This window comes from Rattus norvegicus, chromosome 1 (genome assembly GCF_036323735.1).
Source record: "Rattus norvegicus strain BN/NHsdMcwi chromosome 1, GRCr8, whole genome shotgun sequence".
In the NCBI taxonomy this organism is placed as follows: Eukaryota; Metazoa; Chordata; class Mammalia; order Rodentia; family Muridae; genus Rattus; species Rattus norvegicus.
In genome coordinates, this window is record NC_086019.1 from 47,240,867 (window position 1) to 47,265,979 (window position 25,113).

The window sequence follows — 25,113 nt, forward strand, 5'->3', positions numbered from 1 at the left end:
TCCTACCCTTCTCTTTTCTAACTTCCAGTCCTCACATATATTCCCCCTTGGTCCCTTTCAAATCCATGGCTTCGTTTTTTTGTTTTTTTTTAATCAATCATTACATGTATATATGTATACACACACACACACACACACACACACACACACACACACACACACACACACATATTCCCAAATACATTAGTACAGCCTGCTCAGTCTGTATGTTTCTAATACATATTTTCAGAGATGACCACTGAGTATTTGATAATCAAATGGTGTTCTCTTTTCTGGAGAAATTATTTCTCCCCCTTTCAGAATTTCTTAGTTGACTATAATTTTTTTCCTTGGGGTTCAGGCCTCCCTGTCCATGTGAGTGTGTCTTTAATTGAACAGGGATTATGTCCATATGAAGATCCGATGGTTACTGTTATGGTATGTTTGCCAGTATTATATCCCTAGGGTTATTATGCCCTGCTGATCATTGTTGAGAAAGAAATATAACTTTTGATTTTACAAATACTCTATTTGTTCCAGCATCCTGTATTTATTTGCTTTTATTTAAGGAAAAGATTTCCACTTGGGAAAATTAAATTTAAACTAGAATATTTTGGGTTTTTTTAAGAAAATATTTAGAAAAGTTTCAAAACAAGTGCTTGGAGGATATCAAATTTTAATTGCAAACCAATGATCATTCTCATTATCTTAAAAACTAACTCCTCAAAGTTTTCTCTGAAATCTCACTCCAGGAAGCTAACTTCTTAATTTTCTAATGGTTCTTTCATGTTCTCTAGTATTGGTCACCGAAACTGTGGGAATATTTGGAGAGAAGCTAGAGGACTAGGGGGTGAATCCTGACTGCCAACCTGATTAGACTGAAAATCCCCAGATGATAAGTAAAACATGCCTCTGCGTGTATCTCTGAGGACATTTTCAAAGATGATTTTAAAACTCAGCAGCACTATTTCTTAGACTGTGAGCTTAGCTGGATTAGAAGGGATATTATTAGCATGGAGAATATTCATCAGCATAGCAGCAATTTTTATGTGTTCCTAGATTACCACAGTAGTGTGAACTGCTCTGCTGAGCAGCAGCCTCAACAACACTGTCTCAACTTTGCCAAAAGCAACTTATTGTAGAAAGTTATTTTTTATCTCATAATTCCAAGTCATGATTCATCATTACAAGCAGGTGAAGGCAGCAAAAACTTGAAGCAACATCTCATATCACACCCATAGTCAACAGCATAACAATTGAGGCTAGTGTTCATCTCTCTTTCTCTACTCTTACAGAGTTCAGGACCCTTTCGTAGGGAGTGATGCCGCCCACAGTGGCACAGTCTACCTACTTCAATTAATGTAGTCAAGATAATTCTTACAGAGCATGCTCACAGGTCAACCTCATCTAGATAATCCTTCATTTAGACTCCCATCCCAAGTGATTCTTGATTATGTCACCTTGGAAATTAAAACAAACATGATGTTCAGAAATCTATGCAGCAAGGAATGTAAATAAATCCTTCTTCCTTCAGTGTTTTTATATCAGTGATGTAAAGACCAGATAGCATAAGGAGAAATCTTGGCTCCAAGAATATGAGAGTCAACTTTGTGAAGAAGTATGCTCAGAGTGCACTGGTTTATCATCCCATTGTTAAGATTGAAAACTGCAAGAAATAGCAAAGGGATCACTTGGATAAAATGTTGAGTATCAGAAAGAAAGGGCATTATCTGAGAAAGAGGAAGGGGCTGAGGGAAGGAGCAAGAGTGTTAATTTTTAGACTAATATATTATATTATCTCCTTCTTTCTGTTCCTCACTCCAAATCTTCCCATAAACTGTTCCTTGGTCTCTTTCAAATTCCTGGCCTATGTTTTATTCATTGCTGTTGTATGTATATATGTGCATGCACACACACGCACACGCACACACACACACACTCACAATCCTAAATGCATAAATATAAATTGCTAAGTTATGCATATATGCTTTCAGAGATGAGCGCTGATTATTTGGTAATTGATTGGTGCATTCCAGATGTCTTGGGATGTTGTTTCTTCAATCTTCAATAATGACAGCAGTGGCCTGTATGAGTTAATAACCAAGGCAACTTATAGAGAACATATTTTATTTGGATTACAGTTATGTTTTGTCTTACCAAAAGCTCACACCATAGTGAACCTTCTGTTTCTCCCGTCCGCCTGTCCCTTTTCATCCTCTTTTCTCTGGATAGCATTTGACACTAGTATATGTGTCTAGTATAAATTCTCCCAAGCATCTTGACCACTTCCTATCTTGCCTGAACCACTTTTTTTAAACCTTAATTTGGGGATATCAAATTAAGGGGATGAGTCCATCATGGTGGGGAAGCATGTGGAGAGAGAAGAGAGACGGGGAGTAGGGAGGGAAGGAGGAGAGAGGGAGGGAGGGAAGGAGAGAACACAACATGGTCACTGGGTCCCTTAAGATACAAGTCCCTGGCAAACTGCCTTTCCTTTCTTTAGTGAAGTGGAAAATAAGGCTGAAATAAACCATATTTGGTTGGGACACAAACGTTAGCAGGTGAAAAGAGGAGAGGAAGTACAATCTGACAGCATTAACTACAGAGTATATCAGAGAGCACAGAGACTATCAACCCATCAGGACCATAAGCAAACCTCAGGCATTCCACATGGCTCCCTGACCCCATGGAGACCCTGAAAATTTTCCCAATGTGTCTGGGTGGAATCACTCACCACCACTCACAGACACTGTGCTCATGCTCCAGAGATGTCTTGAGAAATAGCAGCAGCACCCACATGCGTTCCTTTACCACAAGTACCTTCTCCCGACATGGTAACCTCAACTGTGAGGGTCCGAGAGTGATATCCCCAAATTAAGGTTTAAAAAAAGTGGTTCAGGCAAGATAGGAAGTGGTCAAGATGCTTGGGAGAATTTATACTAGACACATATACTAGTGTCAAATGCTATCCAGAGAAAAGGGGATGAAAAGGGACAGGCGGACGGGAGAAACAGAAGGTTCACTATGGTGTGAGCTTTTGGTAAGACAAAACAGAAGGTGCCTTAGAAGCTCCTGAGAGGAAACGGTCTTATAATTCTTCCACCCTGTGCTGTCAGCCCTTGGCATATTTCAGCCTGAGATACATTAACAAATAAGGAGAGGCATCCCCCAGGGCCTCTAATAACATTGGCTTCATGCATCATTTCCTCAGAGGAATAGTACACGGTGTATTTCTTATTCCCGGTGTGTCCTGGCTCAGAAATAATGGCCACGCTCACCTGCTTACTCCCGTGTGTTTTACAACCTTCCTAAGCTTTGTTTGTCTTTGGCTTGCTCTTCGTGTGCATACCAAGTGTGCCAACATGAAAGGGACACAGATATAATACGCAAAATGAATGCAAGTGGACGTGCAAGTAAATAAATGTCTGTGCAGGAGACTCTGAAGTGAGCATAAATAAGCAAAGCCATCAGGGATCCCCACGCGCCATCAGAGCAACTTGTCCTAGACATACATCTAGCCCCTGGATTCCTCTTCTTGCCAGAGTCAGCCAGTGGCTCTCTGTGCTCCCATGCCTGACCACACAGAACACAGGGGTGCCTTGGCTCCCTGGCCCCATGGTGACACTGCTGAAGCCTTCTGAAGCCTGTTCCCAGAGTTAACATGGCAGCTTCATATCCCCAATTCTCCGTTCTCTACTTTTTACCAGGTCCAGGTGCTAGAATCCTGACAAACCCAAACCAGGCATATGCTAGAAAGAAAACAAAGGAATTGGTCTTTCTGCACAATCTCAAGAACTGTCCTCCCTCAGCCTCCAGCCTCCATGACCACAGAAGTCCCCACCAAGCACTCAGAGACTTCTGGACAGTGGGAAAGCCCTTGCTGACTTTGAAGGACATACAGCTCCATCTGTCCAGTGCCTTGCCTCACAAAGTGGCAAAACTGGATTCAAGAGACATAATCAATGCTGCTGGAGCAGGAGAACCCATCATGAGAGAAATGACTACGATAAACTGTTGGATACAAAATAAGAGTGTGGGACTGTGCCTCCATTCCATGATCACCACATAAGAGTGTATTTATTTGGTAGACAAATGCAGAGCCTGGAGAAATGAAGAAAGTCACTCATTGCGAGGGTGAATCGTGGGCCAAATATTTTTCTTTCATTTCAATTTTCATTAGCATATTATAATGTTATTTGTATGACCTGGAGAATAAATGATGTGTGTAACCACAGTGAGATGTACTGTGGAGTTGATTCAGCTGTAAACAGTACTTGAGATTCAATTTCCTCTAACCAGAGACTCATGGACAAAGTCACTACTCAACTCAACTCAAGACCCTGGCTACAGATAGAGCTAAATTCAACTCCTTTCATCTCTTAAAACCTTCTGAGGTCCAGACTGTCTCTTATCTGATGCCCATGTTTGTACCAGAACAGAAGCATTTGTCTTCTGCAGTCTTTCAGCACACCCAGACGCATGCCAAACCTTTGGCAAGTGAGTGGGGGTATGGAGCCGTGAGCTCATCATTTATTAATTGCCTGGGCTTATTTAATATTAAATTAAGTCTCATGCTGGCAATTTTAAATCAGCTCAAGAAGTCCTTGAATCACTCACCATGGGCTCAGAAGGGCACCAGGTATTGCAGGAGACTCAAATGCAGTAAAAGGAAAACAGTCCCTGGACCTTGCCTATGCCCATCCACTGTGGAAGACAGAGGGAAGGGTGTGTTCTAAGATAACCTGAAGATGAGCTGTGTTGTCATGGGGCAGTCCTTTCCACAGGATGCCTGTGTACATGGAACACTTGGGAACTGGAGTCCCATGGTCTTTCTATGCTGTCCCTTACTCAGTGGGTACATGCTGTATGGTGCACAAGGATGCGGGGGTGGGGAGGTAGGTATTCATCTAAGACTTTTAAAAGAACTATATAAGGCAGGAACTAAGTAATTGGATTGAGGAAGAATTTGCCTAAAGACAGCAAGATTTATAGCAGTAATCAATCCCTAATTCTTCCACCACCACAGAGAGCAATGCTCATGATGATGTCTCTCCATAGGAGGCAGTCTTTTGTCTCCTGGTCACACAGCATCTGTTGCTTATTGACTAATTATGGAAAGAAGGGCCTATTGGAGGTTTATTTGGGGTTTGTTTTGTTTTTATCATCACAAACTATCCTGTACAAAGGGTTTAGAATGGTTTCTCTTCCACCTCAAGTAAAATGGCCTGGTTACTATGTTTAGTCACCTCAGCCTTCCTACAGATCCTCATCTAGCCTTTTGAAGTGTTGCAAATATCTTGAGTCCAATCATACCCATGTCTTTGAGGGAGGGTTCACTGTCCAGCCTATTCATGACAAGGTCATGAGAGTAGCCTCTGACCCAGAGGTTGTTGGTCTAAGCTATGGCAAACATTTGCAGGAGTGGTGCTCTGTCCTTCCTCCCTCTGGAAATCTTAAGAGTCCTGTGAGCATCAGCAGATGCCAGGAGGTCTAAGCCAGTCTCATGAAGGGAGGCTGGCCTACCTGTGAGTAGATGAGCTTCATTTCCAAACTGCTCCCCAACTGCCGACTCATCAACTCTCTCGGTGTCTGTAGCCACTTCACTCCTAAGCTTGTGTTTGCTTTGTCAAGGAAACAATGATGTCCGACTTTTCTTTTTTCTTTTTTCTCTTTTTCGGAGCTGGGGATCGAACCCAGGGCCTTGTGCCTGCTAGGCAAGCGCTTTACCGCTGAGCTAAATCCCCAATCCGATCTCTGACTTTTCTAGACTTAATGTACATGTGATTAACATCACCACTTTCAGATTCGTGCCCTCTGCTCCTACGCTGGATCTGAATGCACCTTCTGCGTTACACTGAAGTAAAACGACAAGAGTTTCATCTGTTCGTCAGTCCTTAATAACCTCTCTAGTTGGACTGTGAAGTCTACGGAAGGTAGAGTTTGGCATAATGAAGGAAAACGTTGGTGTCTGATGGAAAACCTCAGTGGGCAACAGTGTGGAGACCATTACCATGAGCACAGCTTTTTAACATCGGACACCAGGAAGGATGAGTGGAGGACATGCCCCCATCAGGGAAAGCCTGAGGGTTTTGGACAGGAATTGACACTTCTTCTATAATTAGATCCCCACTCTGAAAGTTAGTCCTAAGGTGGACCCCATAAAACACATGGGAGGGTGGAAGCCCACCAGGAAAGAACAAACATTCCTTCACTTTGTTCACCCAGGAAATTCAGTCACAGAAGCTTCTGGGCCATGTGCAGGTGCACCCACAGCATCCAACTCAGCCAACTAGAATGCTGTGTCCTCATTGGTAGTGTTAACGAGTATCTATTCTGTGGCTGTAATGTTTGCCTCCAAACAGGTAGCCAGGTGGTCTAAAACAACAGAAATGTGTTTTCTCACAGTTCTGGCTATTTGATGCTCAACTCAGTAGCACTGGGCTAAAATGAAGGGATCGGCAGAATCATCTCTATTTTGGAGGCAAGAGGAGATGATCCTTTTCTTCTCTCTTCTTGCTCCTATTGGAGTTTAGCATTCATTGGCTTGTAGCTATATCACTCCATTCTTCAAGACAAACTTCAGCTCTTTCTCTGTTTGGTCTTCACATGCCCTGTTCTCTATATATGTTGTTAGCTCTCTAAGCATATTTATAATGTCAGTTTTGGCTCAACTGTTAATCTAAGAAATATAACCATAAAAAGCCATCACATTCATACCATATGTTTTTAACTATTCTGTATCTATTTATATTCCAGATAAGTCAATCATATTTTCAAATTCATCCCTCTATTGATGCTCCTCCCTTTTTTCCTTCACTTCTGCCCTTCCTCTTCTCCAACCCTTTCCTACATAATTCATGGCGTCCAGGAATTAGAACACTAATGGCATTTTCAGCTTGTTGTAGAGTGCAAAAATAAACAATAAAATAACTAAACTTTAAAAGGAGACGATTTGGAGACACTTCCTTGAAGCGAGGTAAAGGTCATCAGTGACTGTAAAAATGTCAAGTGGAGACTTGATAGGGGAACTTGACCAGGCAGTTGCAGGCCTTGTGGACGTGGCTCAGACCGTGAGCCACTTTAGGCAGAAGCCACACTCCAGAGTGCCTAGAGTAGGAGAAGTTGAGAAAGAAACAGAGCAGATCTTTTTATAATGTAGTGGGGGCGTGGCTTTATGCTTCTTCAACCTCTGAATAATATTTTCTCCCACACCTATTGCCATCAATAAGTCAGGAAGGTCTTTGTGTGTCCTCTAGTTTGGGTTCTATCTTCCTCAGTCACAGCCCCTGCCTCCCTCCCTTCTTTCTCTCAGTCGTGTTCCCCAGCTATACAAGGCTTCCTTTGCCTGTCTCCTGATTCAAAGTCCTGAATACCCAGTATCTAACGTGCAAGTCCCACAGAAGAGAAGAGTCATGGAGTATCAGAAAGGAGGGAATTGTGAGAGTGAGAAACCTTTACTTATATTTTTTGTTGGAAGAATTAAATGATAAACAGAAAGAAAATGGTTTCCAAGCTGTTTGGCACAACACATGCATATACCGATGCAATTAAGTATGTAGAAAATGACAGGCAAACTTAAAGGCAATAATTAGACTGATACTTGAAAATCTTCACGAAAACTTGTTTGTTATTTTTTTCTCATGTGAGACATGGAAATTTTTTCTTATAGAAAATTAAAACTTGATACTGTAACATAGCCTATCTATCAGAAGAGCCAAATATGGTGTCATATGCCTCCGATCAGGAGGCTGATTCAGGAGGATTATGAGTTTAAGGCTGTCTGAGCTATACAATCAGATCAGTTTTGAACAACTGCAAAAGCAATAAGAACAAAACAATCAAAGGAAATGCAAGGGAAATATGATATGCAAGTTTAATGGGGTTTAGATTTAAAAAGAAAACAACTTTTGGTACAGAGAAAAAGAGCGTCCAGGGAGATTTAAATATCCCAAGTCTTTAACAGCCACTAGTGTGAGAACAAAACAAAGGATCATGGTGCAGAGATGCCATTGAATACCTCAGTGATGCAGAGGAATAAACCAGCAATGGATACACTGTGGAGGGACCCCCAAACACACCATTAAGCAGGAGAAAAAGAGATCCACAAGCACATATCCTGAATGATCAAAATGACAGCATTTGTATATGTGTATATAAATTAATACAAACAGTGCACACTGGTGGTTACCTGGTGGCCAGTGGTTTCAGGGACGTTGACAAGAAAGGCACAGGAAATTGGGGTAGATAAAGTGTTCTGTTTCTATTGGAAGACCCTGCTGTTAAGTTATCAGCCCACCATGTCTGGTTAACTTTCTGAGATTGATGCAAAATGGAGGACTCCCTTTCTCAGTGGGGCTTCCCCTTCTCCAATGATCTTATCTGTAGAGATCATTCTGAGTAGAGAGAGTTTTGTTTACAAAGGTCAATGTCTATAAAAATCGTCTACAAAACACACCCACAAAATAGGCAAAAAGGAGAATTAACATGGCTGCTTTTATGAACGAGCACTGGGACTTTCAATGACAACAATAGGTTTTATATATAGTTATCCCATCAGACACCCTCATGCCAGTCATTTGTGCCGACATGTGCAGCCCATGTTACTCTAAAATCCTGTCATTACACTACACCGAGAAACATGGAACCAACAATGAGCAATACCCCTTTCCCAAAAAGCTGGACTTACAAATACAGCCAGAAAAGTCCGTAGAATAAATAAGATGTTAAGAAGCAAAAATTGGGGCTTAGGGAATGGCTCAGTCAGTCAACTGTTTGCAATGTAGCCATGATAACTTGAGTTTACATCCCCAGGACAGATACAAAACACGCCAGGTGCAGCAGTACATGCATGTAATCCCAACAACAGGGATACAGAGAGAGGGGAATCTCTAGGGCTTGCTGCCTAGCCAACCTAGCTGATTTGGTAAGTTCCAAGTTCAGTAAGAGAGCCTGTCTTTAAAACAAAGGTGGAAATGGGCTGGCGGGGGGTGGCTCAGATAATAAAGTGATGTTACAGAAGCATCATGACCTGAGTTTGGCAGATTTGCAAACTTTGCCCTACAGAGGGAGGAGGTAGTCAAAGCAAAGCTCAAGCTTACTAGCCATCCAGTAAGCTCAAGATTCAGTGACTCTATCTTAGAAAATCAGGGAGGGGGTGAGGAGCTCTACTGAGAAAGTCATTCTGTCATGACCTTTGATATTTGGCTTCCACACACATGCAAACACTTATGGACACGTACCTATATACACATGTATATGCACCCAAACATATATGCTTTATTAGCCACAAAAGTATATAAAACAAGGACCTCTAGGCAGTTACAAGAAGTATAATTGGAGATATCTGAAGTCATCCATAGGCATGATCATAAAAGCAGAGTGCTCTGCCTTCATTTACATTGGTTGAAAAACGTATCTTGATCAGAATCAACATAGGGGAGGAAGGGTTTATTTGGCTTACAGTTCCAAAATACAGCCCCTCATTTCAAAAAGATGTCAAGAACTCAACTAGCTAGTCACATCACAGTTAAGAGCAAAGAGATGAAATACCTTCTTGCTTGCTAGCTTACTTAAGCATACACTCAGCTAACTTTCTTCACTCATACAAGGCCCAGCCTAGGGAATGGTACCACCCACAGTGAGCTCAATCTTTCTACAAAATTTCTAGATAACTCCATATGAAGCCTCTCTTTCCAGGGAATTCTAGGTTGTACCAAGTCTACAGTTAAAACCATTCATCACAGAGAACATACAAGTGTTCACAGGCTGTCCTCACAGTGGAGGAGTCTTCAAAGGAGTGCTGTGTTGTAGCACAGGAGACACAGCTTTCTTATACTGTTGGATATAGGTTGACCTTTCAAAGGGGCATGCCTTCTAGCTGAGGGCATTTCCTAGCAGTCTACTTTTAGTTCAGACTTTTCAGTCACTGAGAAAATAAACCCCTTGGTTCTGAAATAGATATAAGTAAAGACATCTTATTAGTTATTTCTATCAGTGCCAATTCGCTAAAGTGTTAGAGCACATCCATGCAGTGTATATAATGATGTTTTAGTCTGTCTTTCCCAGACTGAATATACCAAAAACTAAAAATAAATCCTGGGAATTATTCTTTTAACAGCTTCTGCTTTTGTGTGGCTCCCAGGTTTCAGTCTACCCTATTTAATTGGCCTGGGAATACTGAAGTAAAGAAATCAGTACAAAGGCATGTGCAGACTGCTAAGTCCCTAGGGTATCAGTCTTAGGCAAACAGAGAGTCCCTTGGGAAGGACACAGCTTCAACCCAGGCAGCAAGGGAGCCACATAGATGAGGCACCCAAAAGCATGAGCTCACGGTGCAACCTGCCACCTCAAGAAGAGCAGACACAATTTACCACAAAATCCAAATAACCAAGCTATTGTGGGTAGGTAACCAAAAAAAGTGATCTAGTACACAAGACATTGACAATGGGTTTCTAAATTAAAGTTATGAGAAAGTCAACAGAGAGAAATAAACACATGTGAAAATGTCTTTTTAAATGATGGAAAACAGAGCAAAGAGGCTCTAACTTACAAATTTCTGGAGAACAGTAATGGGAAAGAATAAAAGAGAGTGTCATCATGGTTGCAGGTTTTCACAGATGACGAAACAATGAGTCTGACAATTCACAGAATTTGCAGATAGGGCTACCGTGACAGTTCACTGAATTAAAGTGCTTGCTGACAAGCTGAAGACCTCGATTCCATCCCTGACCTTATGGGTCCATAAACTGGAAGGAAAGAATCAACTACTTTAAGCTGTCTTCTGACCTCCCTCACACAAACACACATGCGTGAGAGCATACACGCGCACGCGCGCGTGCACACACACACACACACAAATAAATAATAAATACATAAATAAAACTTTAAGTAGATATTTTAGGAATTAGAAAACTCAGTCATTAAGATTATTTGCTGACTTTGCAGAGGACCCAGGTTTGGTTCCCAGCACCCACAGTGTGACTCACATCTGTCTTTAACTCTATTTCCAGAAGATCCAAATATGCCTTCTTCAAGGTACTATGTGCTCCTGAACACACATGTTGATCTTACACTTAAACAAGCCCACATGCATCGAAATAAAATAAATTTTAAAAATCTTTTTTTAAATTTCAGACAGAAAAGAAAATATGTCCAAAAGACTATCAAAACAAAAGATCTTAAGAGAGCCAGAAGAAGGAGAAAATGAATCTACTTAAATTTAGAAAGTAATTAAGGGGAAGGCAGAAAGATGGCAGCGCCCATAGGGCGTACTCTTTTAGGGGTGGCTAGAGGCTGGCAGCAGCTTGACAGGCTCTGGGCAGGTAGTTCTCCTGGTCTGTCCCTTGAGGCTGTGCCTTCAAGCAGCTGGTCTCCTTGGCACTTGTTGGGCACCTTGTATCTGCAGAGGCCATCGCTGATCACCAAGCCACTCACTCCATTGCTGGAAGAGATGGTGGGTCTATTACAGCAGGTAAAGACAGAGAGAAGCCTGTATTCAGACCATGTGCTTCATGCTGTAGATGAAGCTCGGCAACTGGCAAAGAAGAAAGCTGACCTTCATGATGAGGAACAATGTCAGGGCATTATGCTCGCACAAGATTTAGAAGATATGCAGAACAGCCATTCCTATAGAGTTCAGACCTGGAGCTCGAGAAGCGGAAGTCAATGAAAATAATGACGGAATCTCATTGCATTGTAAGCTAGACAGAAACCTTGTCCTCTTAGTCAGAGAGAAACTTGGAGACAAATATTTTTGGATGTGTCCTCAGGTTGAGTGGTAGCCTGGGGAGACCCTCTGAGGGACAGCTGAGTGAATGTTGGCCACACTCTCAGAAAACAACATGAAAGTCAAGGTCCTAGGGAATGCCCCCTGAGGCCACTACAAGTGCAAGCTCCCCATGCAATTCAGAGAGTGACCTTGGACTCAAAGTCTCCTCCTCCTCCTCCTCCTCCTCCTCCTCCTCTTCCTCCTCCTCCTCCTCCTCCTCCTCCTCCTCCTCCTCTTCTTCTTCTTCTTCTTCTCCTTCTTCTTCTTCTTCTTCTTCTTCTTCTTCTTCTTCTTCTTCTTCTTCTTCTTCTTCTTCTTCTTCTTCTTCTTCTTCTTCTTCTTCTTCTTCTTCTTCGCCCTGCTGCTCACTGGAGACTGTGGAGACTGGGTAAAGGGGCTGTCATGTGTGGGACAGTAAGAAAGAGCTGGGTGACTTCTGATGGACTCAGGTGCCTGTGAATGTAGCTCACACAAGTCACATGTAGGACCTCAGGAACAATGTTGATGGGCCATTTACAGTAACTGTCAAGGAGCAAACTCAATTCTGAGAATTAAACATGTCTGTCATTGTGTTGGGAAAAAAGTAATTAAAATACTTTTAATAGCAATGACAAAATTAGGATATGGCAAATGATGTATATCTCACACAAAATGAACAGCTAAGCCACATTTCAGAGACATAGATGCTGAGCATAAGCCACAGCTGCATTTTCACTGGGCTGTATTTTGTCCCAGAGAAAGTCTTGTCCATGTACACAGTCATCTTGTATTCCTCATTAATCACGTTCTTGGGGTTGTGATAAAATTCCTGGTTAAACTTTTCTTTTAGAAAGGAAAGTTATTTTCCCTCAAAGAGTCTAAGCTCTTGATTGGGGTGGTTGTGGCTCACATCTGAGCTGGTCAGAAAGTAGGGACATGAAAGGAAGAATAGACAAAGAATAAAATCAAACCCTTCTCCCCATAATCCACTTCCTCCATCAGAGCAGTACATTCTAAAAGTCTATAATTTCCTAAAATAGTGCCACAGGATGGAAACCACATAGTTAAACACTTGAACCTTGAGGTGGGGGGTGGTAACGTTTCACTCCCATATAGTTGCAAATCCTAACAATATGTGGCAGGGGTCCTAGCCATCCACAATAGCCCCAAATGTTACCTGCACATGATTCTTCATTGTATGAACAGTTAAGCTATCACGATCTACACCATAGAATACTACTTAGCTAGAAACATTACATGCAACCAGATGAACATCTAGAAAAAAAATTCTCGGTAGGGGTTTTTCAGGGGTTTCATAGTGTAACTTAAACAGTATTACAGAAACAAGAAAACTATATAAACAACAAGAAAAACAGATTAATGGCTAGTAACCAAAGTTCATGGATGGATAGAGGAAGGGGCAATTAGTTCACACAAGAATGTCTGTTATAGCATCAAGAATGTTTATCTGGTTGGGTTATAAAAACCTGAAGTGTTGAGGTTTGGAAATTTGCTACATATTATAATGCTAAATTCTGACCCCCAAAGTTTGGTTGCCGCAGGGAAGAGGAGATCCTCACATATATCCAGTGATACCATATGACCTTGCTCCTTAATTTAGAAGTATTGCTGAATAAAATGACTAAAGATGCCTATACCCTGTAGCTGGGCAGAAGAGAGGTTGGTGGACTTTCAGTTGGAGCCTGAGGCAGGAAAATAGGAGAGAAAAAGAAAGAGGATGGAGAGAGAAGATGCCAATGGGGTAAGGGATTGTGAGAACTGGCCATGAGGGCTGGCCAGTTGGAGTAAGAACAGCCCAGGCAGAACATGGCAAGTCATATCTTGGGGGTTTTGGCAGGGAAGTAGACATAGTACCACAGAGGGTAGATTCTACCTAGCTCTGGTGCTTTAGAGGCTTCTCATGAACATAAAGGTTTGTGTCTTTATCTGGGACCTCAATGATCAAGGTGGGATAGAAATTAAATAAACACCATAACACAGAGGGCCTACGGGAAGGGTGGGAGAAAAGGAGGAGGAGAAGGAAGGAGGGGAAGAAGAAAAAGAGGAAGAAGAGGAGGAGCAGGAGGAGGAGAGGGAGGAGGAGGAGAAGTGGAAATAAAGCACATGGGAGAGATCTGAATGCATTCTAGATAAGGCACTTGCCTTAATGCCTGCTGATCTGAATTTGAGCACTAGGGCTCATGTAGTGGAAGGAGAGAACACACATTCAATACACAAATGGATTTTGAAAAGATAAAACAACATTTAAAAATAATGCTATGGAAGAAAAGGAAACATCCAAATTGTTTAAAAAAACAAGCAAGGACACTTTGAATATTATATTCAAAAATGACTAACAAGTTCTTCCGTGCTTTGTTTCCCCTCTAGTCACCCTTTTGGAGCATCTCTCCTCAAACTTCAATAGTCACCTCTTCTTCCAGTTCCTTGAAGAAGGAAAAGAAGTTTTAAAGAGCACAGATTCTGCCACCAGAGAAATGGGAAGCAGGTTAGTGTGGTTTTTAAATGGCCAGGGTAAAGAGGGTTGAACGTGGGTCTTAGACATAAATAGCTTTTATAAGTGAACAGTGTCATGTGTACACCAAGGCTGCTTCTCAGCAAATTTTAGCAGCATTTGTGCCAGAGAGAAGCAAACGATGAGAGGAGAAAAGGTGGGGGGAAATAAAAGAGGGAGAGAGGACAGACAGACAGATGGGGGGAGCAGAAAGAGGGAAGGTTGGAGGGATGGAGGGAATGAGGAAGGGAGGATGAATTTTACCTGTAATGAAGTCTAGAGCCCTGCTGCCTGCAGTAGCTTGCATTAAATCTCCAATACCTAGTAGAGGTTTGCCAGTCTGCAAATCACTTCTTGGCAAAAATGGCTCATGCTTTTTGCTATAAGGCCGTGATCTAGGCCCACAAGACCATTTCCTGAGGCTAAGAAATTATCTTTAATATCTCTTTTGGACCTACATTCATTGGTCCAATGGGAACCCTTGCCACATTGTCTGCACACTCTTGGAAGCCTAGGCCTCTTTTTTTGGTTTATATTTAGGAAAAAAAAAGAACATTTTCTTTGGAGATTCCTTGCTCACAATTTTGTTAAAAATTATCATGATTTGCACAATTAAAATTTGAGATCTGAGACCATTAGTGGCTTGGTCACAGTCTCTTTAGAAATGACCGTATTTCTTGCAATTGAGGCATCAGGCATTTTGATATCAGAGACTTCTAGGTATGGCTTGACCTATTATATTAGCATGGTGTTACACCTTAGCCACTCATCCATAGGCACTGCTTGAACATTTAATGGTTTAGTAATTTTTTTACATTCAATATTCACATTTTCAAATGCAAGGTCTCTATCAAGACCTGCCTTGAGTTAGGGTCTAATAAGGTTTGTTCACAGTTGAGACTAATCTTCGTTAAAAACAATAAATAGTAAAGGCTTCTCCAGAGCCTTGTACAACCTTTATAAATGTGGTAGACTTTGTCCCAGGCTCCTCAACTTTGTTCCAAGCTCTTAAAGCCACTAGACAACATTGGACTATAGTAATGTCATAAAACTGAATCTGTTCTTGTATATCAGAGTATTGCCTAGCAACTGGTCTTTAACTGTGTTCATCCCCCTCACTCTATTTTGCTGTTCAATATTTGAGGTCTCTTCCCTCCACCATGTTAACCATTACAACTATGGACTGGCTGTATAGCTGTTACCAATCCCTTCCAGTCTTGGGGATTAATTCTATTTTGAGTAGCCAAGTTATTTAAAATTTGTTTCACATAAGGAAAATGCATCTCATATGAAATCATAGCTTCTTTAAAATGCCTTGTATCTATCAATTCTATAGGACACCCTCTTATCTCGTCATAACCTTGTTCTACACTATTAGCAAGCATCTGCTGCATGACTACTGGGAAAGCAGATGGTGATCTCATAACCCCAGGCTGCCCCTCCTCTACCTCTGGCAGTGCAGTTGGTTCTAGATTAACTGTTTCTTTTGAATGGGACTGTTTCATTAGATTGTCCTCATGCTTTTTCAGCTTTTCTCTGACCTGACTACCCTCTGGTACAGTTTCTTTCCCTCTTTCCTCCTGTGGAGAATGCCCACAGTCACCAGGATTGAGCCTTTTGGTTTTCTCTTCTCTAGTGCTCCTTGCTTCCTGAGACCTTCTGTCTGTCTCCATCTATGACCTCTCCAGTTGTACATCCAAATCTAACCCTTTCAAAAATGAGAGAGTAGAGCGACCCCTTTTGTTTTTCCATTTTAGCCATTTTTGTTTTGTGTGTTTGTTTCTCAGGCCCCTTCATTTCCAACTTATCAACTTTTCCAACATTTTTTCCAACATTTTTTGAAATAGGATATACAAAGAAGAAAAAGGAAAAACAGAAAATCCCTCGTGGGAGCAAATGGGAAGATAGCTCAGTGATAGCAGTCGCAATAAACACATTCTGGTCTCTTGAGAAAAGAAAATATCCATTCCTTTGTCCTCTGCCATTTCCTCTATGAAGTTTGAAATCCAATTACCCATTGTTTCTTTATTGAGCTCCACATTTGGGTGCCACTTGAAGTTGGTCTTTGCTACTTTGGGGGGGTCTTCATTTTCCCAGTCTTTATCCCCAGGTTTTACCCTCTATCACTAGAAAAGAAAGAAAGGATATTGGTGGGGGAGAGATAGAGATCCTTGAATCTAATTCTTGTTTTTTCTTTGACCATGACTCGTAACAAATTTCATCCAGCCCCCTAAACAACCAACAATCACCAAACCCACCCTCGAGGCCCTCTGAAAAGTCCCCAGAATTTCAAATGCCACAAATTGCAGAAAATATTTGCAGCTGTAACGAAAATCACGTCCCTGACAGAGGAAGAAACAAATCACAGTCAGCTGCTGTGTGCAATCTGAAGCAGCGCCGTCTCCCTATACCTGAGATTAAAATGGAAGCATGTTATAGCTGTCATGTGTTTTTAAAAGAAAACAAATTCCAGAGTTCTCACTACAGTGAACAAATGATTATTTTGGATAAGGATACTATCCAAGAAGCATTCAAACAGTAAACTCAGCAATTAATGGATAACACACACAGCCATAGCCTGAGTGTGTGCTTCCCTCTCAGTTCCTTTGTGAAAACTTTAGAATCAGTGTGATGTCGTTGGCTGCTAAAACTGTGAGGAGGTTATCAGTTTGATGAGATCAGGGTGGTGGAGTCTTCACAAATGGGGCTTCTACCCTTAAGAATGATGATCCCTTGCCCCTTTTGTTATGTAAGGATCCAGCTAGAATTACTATCCATGGGCCAGATCACAAACCCTCATGAGACACTGGGTCTTCACATGACCTGGGCCTTGATCTTAGACTTGCAACCTCTAGACCTGAGACCTAAACTTTCATCAACTACAAAGCACTTGGCCTGAGCTATCTTTTAAATAACTATTGATGTAAAGATTTCTTAGTGAAAGATTAGGCATACAGTGTTTCCGATTTATGTCATAGGTTAACACTAATTACAAAAGCACCTTCTTACAGCCTGGGGAAGTAGAATTTCCCTAGCCATTCTGTATACTATACAGACCCCTTGTATTTCACTCAAAGACTCCTGAGGTGGTACCTACACAGAGAGACAGCCAGACAGAACAAGATCAGCTCATTTTCACAAAAGCAAGCAGCTTTGGATTCCAAGCCTAGAGGATCTCAAGCCTAGGTAACACCCACAACAGCTAGGAGCTTCCCATGTGGTCCAAAATATGAGAAGCCCTTCTCTTGCTCAGGGGTGATGCTATGGCAGAGGCTGGTGAGTGCATTGGATTTGGCACACAGGACACAAGACATCATCCGGAATGATTGCTGCTATCTGTAGCAATCTGCTATCTGTAGGTCATCCTGGCCTGTTCTATTTTTAATACAGCAACTGCATTTCGTAGCTGGGAGACTTTGTCCCACCTTTCTCTTCTAGGCACAAACAGATTGCATGGACTTTAAAGACTTTTGCAGAGCAGAGGAAATGACTGACGAAGGGAGGATCAGCCTATAGAAAGGGGGAAAAACTATAGTAACTATTTTAGAGAAGATGAGTACCAAAAGAACACACAAACTTAAATATCAGAGTAGCAGTTACAAGATCAATGGATGTTCAAACAAACTCAATAGATACTTCTCAAAAGAAGTACAAATAGTCACTAAATATATGAAGGAAATGGTAAGCATCATTAGCCATCAAGGGACCGTAAATCAGACTACGGTGAGATTCCCTCTATCCCCAGTCAGAAAGGCCCTCACCGAGGGGCATAGAACAAATGCTGACAAGAATATAGGCGGAAAGAGACATCCATACACTTCTGGTAGGAATGTAAGCTGGTGAATCCTCTATAGGAATCAGCACAGAAGCTTACTAAAATCTGAGAGTAGCAGGCTCAAGGGACCCAGACTCCTGGGTATGTACCTTAATGGAATTAGGGTCAGCATGCAACAGAGAAGCCTGCACACCCATGAACCACAGTACTATACACGTCAGCCTAGTCGTTCATTGATGCTGAACAGATAAAGAAAAATGTAGTGTGAGTACACGATCATGAAAACCTTAAGAGGAGGGAAACCACCCCCTTTGATAGAAAATGCACCCATTAGGCAAAATAAGGCAGACTCGGAGATGCATAAGGCATGGACCAAGCACGCTCCATTGTAGAAGGAGTCTGAAATGAAAGAAAACTCTTAAAGGCGGAGAAAGGCTCTAAAGGAAGGCAATGAGGACCAAAGGGAAAGAGGAAAACGTGGGGAGGGAGGCTGGATATGGACAAGATATACAGCATGCTTATAGGAAAACACTAACAAACGTCATTATCTCATACTTTAACACATGCTAAGTTAAAAAGACACAGAGACAACCCTCCCTGGAAATCCGGCACAATACAGGAGCTTGGTTTAGAATGTAAGTTGCCAAAGGGACCCATCCTAATCCTTGCCTCTGAGGGATTTACTAAGGAACTGTGCTACGGAGCCCTCAAATTCAGCAAATGTAAAAGATTTCCTTCCTCAGGCCCCATCTTTCTTCTGTTCTTTTGCTTTACCTACACAATTCAGATGCTGGCTATCAGCCTTCCCCTTGGTACTGTCCGTTCCTAACATCCCACGGGGCTATCAAACCTCTGCTATCCCTCCTTCCTCCTACTCTGTTTTGCTTCCTTGTTTCTCCCCTAAACAATTTACCCTCCCGGTGTTTTCTCTTTCTCACCATCTTCTTCTCTCCTACTATCAGGTGCTATGCTCCATGTGAGGGAAGTAAGCCGTGTCCATTTTCTCTCCTTGCTCAATTCTGCAGAGCCTTCCCTCACCCAAACAGAATTCCAGGTTGACCGGGAAAAAAAACAAAACAAAACACAAAAAACAAAAAAAACAAAAAACAAACAAAACAAACAAACAAAAGGCTTTGAATATCTGACCCTGCCCATACCATTTACTGATTACTGCAAATCAATGGCTGGCAGACCAAACTAGTGGCAAAGTTAGCAGGATCACTGGTTCTTTGTTCCTTTGCAGCAGGCCCTCTCCAGGAATGCTGATCCACGGGGGTTTTATACTGGTTCATTCACTGAGCTTTCAGCAACTGTTTCCCTGGTCACCTCGTCCAGGAAGGAAGCAGCCTCACCATTCTATAACACAGAGGGGCCTATATTCAACTTGTGCCTCGGTCTTGCTTGGCACCTGCCACATGATGTTGAGACAACCTATTAAAATGATTTTCTGCACTGTCATTTTTTTTCATCCTGTTTTTCCCTGCAACTGCATGATTAGGAAGCACCTCAGAATCTAGATAGACATATGTCCCACACAGTTTTAGGCCTTTCGTGTATGTTTCCTTATTTATGTAAAATGCTATTTACCTGCTGGGTGGGCTCTGCTATTCCGAGTGTGGGAAGAACTAACAGGAATCAGGAAGAGAAAAATGGGCCTCAGCCGCTGCCTCCTGACTGCAAGAAGATCCCAGATGCCTCCCACATTCCTGAATTTCGACGTGGGCTGAGGTGGAAAGGGGGGAAAAACACAGTCAAAATGAAAATGGTTAAGTTAATTAATTGCAAGCTTGCTTGTAGGCCCAGCGCGTTTATTTAATCAGTTGCCTAGTAACCTGCCTGGGTATGATATGAATCTGATCAGCCTGCCTCAGGGACAACCCATGGGCCATTCTTTCTACCAGCATTTCTTGTCTGTATTCTTGTGCTTTGGGGCCTGAAAAATCTAAATTCTCCTTCTGCCCATGAGCTGGGTGGTTGTGAGGTGGAAGCAAACACCTGTCACTGTTGTCTCTGTTCTCACAGTCTCCCCACCGACCCCACAGTCAATGAAGAAGGTCTCTGCATGAGCGTGACCTTTCTGCTGCGTCTGAGGTTAAGAAAAATCACCCACATCCGTTTTCTCCCGAGAGTGACCCGTGCACCAGTTGCTTGGCTCTCAGGCCTGTTATCCTACATGCACCCTGTATGTTTCCTCAAAACATAATGACTTAGGTCTTCTGCCTATAGCAGATTAAGGAAGGTGAAGTAAACTGGGCTTCCGGCTGTTGGCTTCAGTCACGTGAGTTGTTTTAGTGACCTTAAACAGAGAGAGAGAGTAGATGCTGAGCTTGGTCAGATATGGCCAGCCCAAGATTAACTGCGCTCTGTTGTTTCCTGCCTGGAGAGAAAGAGGAGTCAGACAGCAGCAGGCTTCTGAACACTTAGCACTCTGGCTGTAGATTTATTGGAGGATTTGAAGACAAGAATTTGCCTGGAGGTTCCCACCTCCCTTCTGCTGCTTCCCTGGCTGACTATTTTAAAAGCCCCCCACCCCCACCCCCAACCCCCGTCTTTGTTCCCTCTCCCTGTTTTGAAGCCAAATAAAGAGGAAACATTAATGAAATTAAGGCTGTGTTTCTCCTTTGATATACCATGATCACATTTCTATACATAATATACAGTTGGAAATCTTTTCCCCCTATTCATCAGACTCTGGATAAAAGAGTCCATCTTCCATAAAGAAATCCCATCAGATATCTTTAGAAACCCTCCATCAGAGAGATGCTCTGCTCTCGTGCTGTGCAAAAGCTAATCTAATTAAGACAGGATCTGCTAAATTTAATAGCCTGCTATGAATTTTTACAGACATCTGGTAGCTGGAAGTTGGAACAGCTCTGACATATAAAATTCACATTGTCCAGATGACCAATATCAGGGTCAAATATTTTCTTTTCTTTGGGGAACTGAGACCGTTCTGGCATGATGTTTGTGCCAGACTGTGCTGTCCTACAGGTAAATGCCACCTCGGGAAGTCCTGGGATCGAAGTGCATGCAGCTTAGCTTCCCATCTGCATAGTAAAAACAGCCCTGCTTCAAGGTACACACAGGGCTTAACGCACAAACAACCTGCACTCAACCAAGACCCACATTTGCTGTAGGACTCTCTCTTCTGACCACTGTTGCTTTGAGTGAGGGGACTCACATGTTTAATTGTATACTCTTTCTTACCAAGCCCTATATCCACAAAACTCTTTGCATGGTGTTTGCTGTAGACATAAAGGGCAGTTGAGACTTCTGCTTTTCCTTCAGATGAAATTTTATAGGTGGTAGATTTGTCTCCTGTTCCTAAAGACAGCAGTTTCCTAACCAGTGGTTCTATGTGAGCGAGCATTCCTGGCTCTCCCTCCACAAATAAGGCCTATACCAAATTGTGTGGAATTAGCAAGCATAAATATATGTATATTATATCTACATATGTTATATGCATATAATATATAATGTATAATGTATATACATACATATTATATACATGTATATGTGTTTGTGTGTTTAATTTAGTATGTACCTATACATTTTTATGTATATAAAAATAATGACCAATTGTCCAGAAATGACTGTTTCCAAAATGTAATAGAGGTTGACTTATGGAAGAGGAGATATTTTTCATCTCATTTTATTTATTTGTTTTTATGATATAAATATTCCATCACACACATGCATGTGCATATATATGTCACACATGCATATAAACCTGATTTTGTGACTTCAAACACCTACCAACAAATATATACGATTATACAACACATGCAATGTGTATTTGTGCCAAGACTTGACCTTGTTATCTGAAAGGTGAAGGAACAGAGGTCAGCTTCTCCTTATCCCACATTGTGTCTAGTGTTCAGAACCACAGGAACCACTGCAGACTGGACACTTAATGAGGTCACTGAGGGTTTCCTTTGACTCCCTTTGTGTTCTGTGGAAGGAATTCATGCCAGTGTCCTCCCAACACCCCACAGAGCCTCCCAGGGTACCAGAACGCATGTATATATGCAGAGTCAAATTTCCTTATCCAGCAAGGAAAGGAGAAATCCATTGCAAATATGTGATCTGACAATACTTTTCTCTGAGGCTGCTGAAAAGCAGTCTAATAGGCTTTGAAGAGAAAAGTAGAATTCAAACAAAGACATTTTTCTTAAATGTCTGATGGGGCCCACCCCCGTACACATTAGACCTCAGTGTAAATGACTTTGCACAATGACACAGAAGATACCCCCTCTCCCGTCAGTCTAGGTAACCACTGCATTTAATAATTAAGCACTCGGCGTAAGTTTGTGCTCAGCACTTTTGCTGAGTTCTCTGCAGCACCTAGGGGTGAGGAGTGGACAAAGGCCAGGCTGACTAGCCAGTTTGGAAGGTCTGAATGGTAAAGAAATACAGGTCCTTTCATCCGAGCAGTCCATCTCGCTGCAACAGCACCCAAGAAGAGGGATCCAATTCCTCCAGTACTGTTTCACTCCACTGCTGGGGATGCAACACAAACAGAAAACGGGAAGAGAGAAGGGCTGTTTCGGCTGCTGGCTGCCATGAGAGCTTGTTTTTCCTGATTCCTGTGCTCAACATAAAAGGCCACCTGGGATATTGGCCTCCTCAACTTTTCTGTTCCCTTATTGCTGTTCAGCTCTAGTCTGTAGAGGACCAGACACAACCTCAGTGCCCTAGAAAAGAGCTGCAGAAGGTCAGGAGATCACCATGTGCCAGAGGCGCCCGTGACCTTCAATGGATATGGGAGGGGAAGGATGCAGCTCGCCTGCTGATGACCCCAAGCTCTCCCAGCTGTGCTTCCGTGCATTTTGGCCCTTCTTATATCCCAGAGCATCCAGGTCAGGGCACCTACTCTGCTGCCGTGGCTGGTGGGTCCTGGATCGGCTGTACTCTCATAAACATTATTGTCCGTGTGTCACTGCTGACACCTGGCAGCAGGCAAATGTTTTGTGCTTTGCTTGGCTCACTGTCTGTTTGTCCTTCCCAGCCAAGCCTGGAACACAGAAAAGGCACCATGGGTATGTTTAAATGAATAAATCAAGACAGTGATTGGTATTATTCCCCTCTGCGCAAAGTGGCCCAGGGTACTTTTAACCCTAGGCCCCATCTGTTTCAGCCTGTCCCTTACTACCACTTGCTTCCTCATAAGCAGGCACAATTGCATTGACATAGGCCACACAGGAGGCGTAGTGTTAAACAATGACGAATGTGGATCCAGAAGGCAGATTCTTGGGATGGGATCTCTATATGCCACTTATTTAATCTTTCTATGCTTCTATTTCCTCATCAGTAAAGTAGAGATTATGAAAGTTCCTACATCATGTGCTGTGGTAGCGATAAAATAGTTGCTATAGCGAGATACTTGGAGTGACACTAGTATACAATGCTCGGCAGGCATTTGCATGGCCACTGAATAAATACATCACTGTTTCTAACTCATGGGTGAATCTTTAGTTTAAGCGTGAACGTGTGTTTTGTGTGTGTGTGTGTGTGTGTGTGTGTGTGTGTGTGTGTGTGTGTGAGTGCGTGTGCATGCGCACCAGCAGAAGACATCTGAAGCCTTATGAAAAACTTCAAAGCCAGAGTTGAATTCAAGTTCCTAGAACCCTCACATCTGAAGACGTCAGCCAGTATTGCAGTAAGGAAAAGCTATGCGGCCCCTTTCTGCTATTAACCCCCACGCCTATGATTTTTGCAATCTACCATGTTCCAAAGACTCAATGAGACAGGTCACCAGGCTATCAAACTTGAATCACTACTCTAAAAAGAATGTGTATGTGCCTAATATTATGCTAAGTCCTGAAACAAAAGAACCAGTCGAACAGTCACTCCATGCAAGGTGTTTAGGAACCAGAAGTCACGGCCTGAAAAGCGGAAGTTAAAATTAATGTATAATAATAGGAGGTGAAACACCAGGCAAAGAGGTGGCAGCTGATGTGGTCCAGAATGGGACCAAATTTCCCCACGTGGTAGAAACAACCCAACCAAAGGGCAGAATCTATTAAGGATTCAGACACTGAGCAAGAATCAGCATTACGCCTCATTCTCTAAGAGAAGGCAAATGAGCAAGGTCCTATCGGCCACCCTGGCCTGATGCCACCAGACATCAAGCCAAAGCACATGAAGCCCGGGGCCATCGCTGAATGACGCAGGTACAGACTGCAGATGACATACGCTAAGGCAGCTAAAACAGGGGAGCTGAGCACCCAGCAGAAGGAAGCTCCACTGAGGGAAAGCTGGGGTCTGCCAAGCCTGGCCTTGGATGCTCGGCTGACTGCTATCCTGTTTACAAATTATAAAATATGCTCAAGGACGTAACAGGAAATATAAATGGGGTGGGTCAAAGAAAGGACCCAAGTTGAATTTCTAGAAATAAAAGCAAAATGTCTAGACTGAAAGTCACTCAGGTCGGTTTGCAACGTATCTTTAGTTAATTAATCAGTCGCCCTTCAGATAATATCACATCCCTTCGCAGGGAGAGTGTAGTAGCAGTGTGTGTCTATAAGACCCATGTATGCTTTGTTAGAGTCTACACCTCTATGTCAATAATAAGGCCGTTTGCTTTTAAGGATCTAACAAGTTTTTTAAAAATTATAAACAATAAAATAAATCTATTCTATTTATATATGTATTTGCTGTCTGGGGCAACTGTCATTAGTTTTTGCAGACACTCTTTTGTGATTTTTATTGGGAAGATATGAGCAAATATCCACTGCAAATGCAGCATTAATACAAAGAAATGATCCCTTCTGAGTTGGGAAACCAATGCGTTTATTGGTGTTACTTATAGGAACATGAGATTACTTATAGGGGCATGGGTGACTTAAAGGCACCATCATTCCCCAGCAGCCTACTGCAGCATGGGTGACAATTCACGAAGTCTGTGTTTCTAGAGCTCCCTGCAGAATTTGCAGGCATTCCCACTGAAGAGGCTTCACTACAATTACCTACTGGTTTTGTAAGGGTGGAGAGAGGATGTGTGAGCCCTCAACTCTACAGGTTTCCTGAGTCTTGTTAACATCTCTCATTCATTCATTAAAGAACGTTTGAATTGGAAGAAAATAGCCACACAAGAAATGC

General features: G+C 42.3%; 1 pseudogene; it reads left to right on the plus strand.

Moving 5' to 3' along the window:
* The first annotated feature begins 11,227 nt into the window (after positions 1–11,227).
* On the plus strand, positions 11,228–21,051 carry Mrpl46-ps1 (mitochondrial ribosomal protein L46, pseudogene 1; annotated as a pseudogene).
* Positions 21,052–25,113: the final 4,062 nt, after the last annotated feature.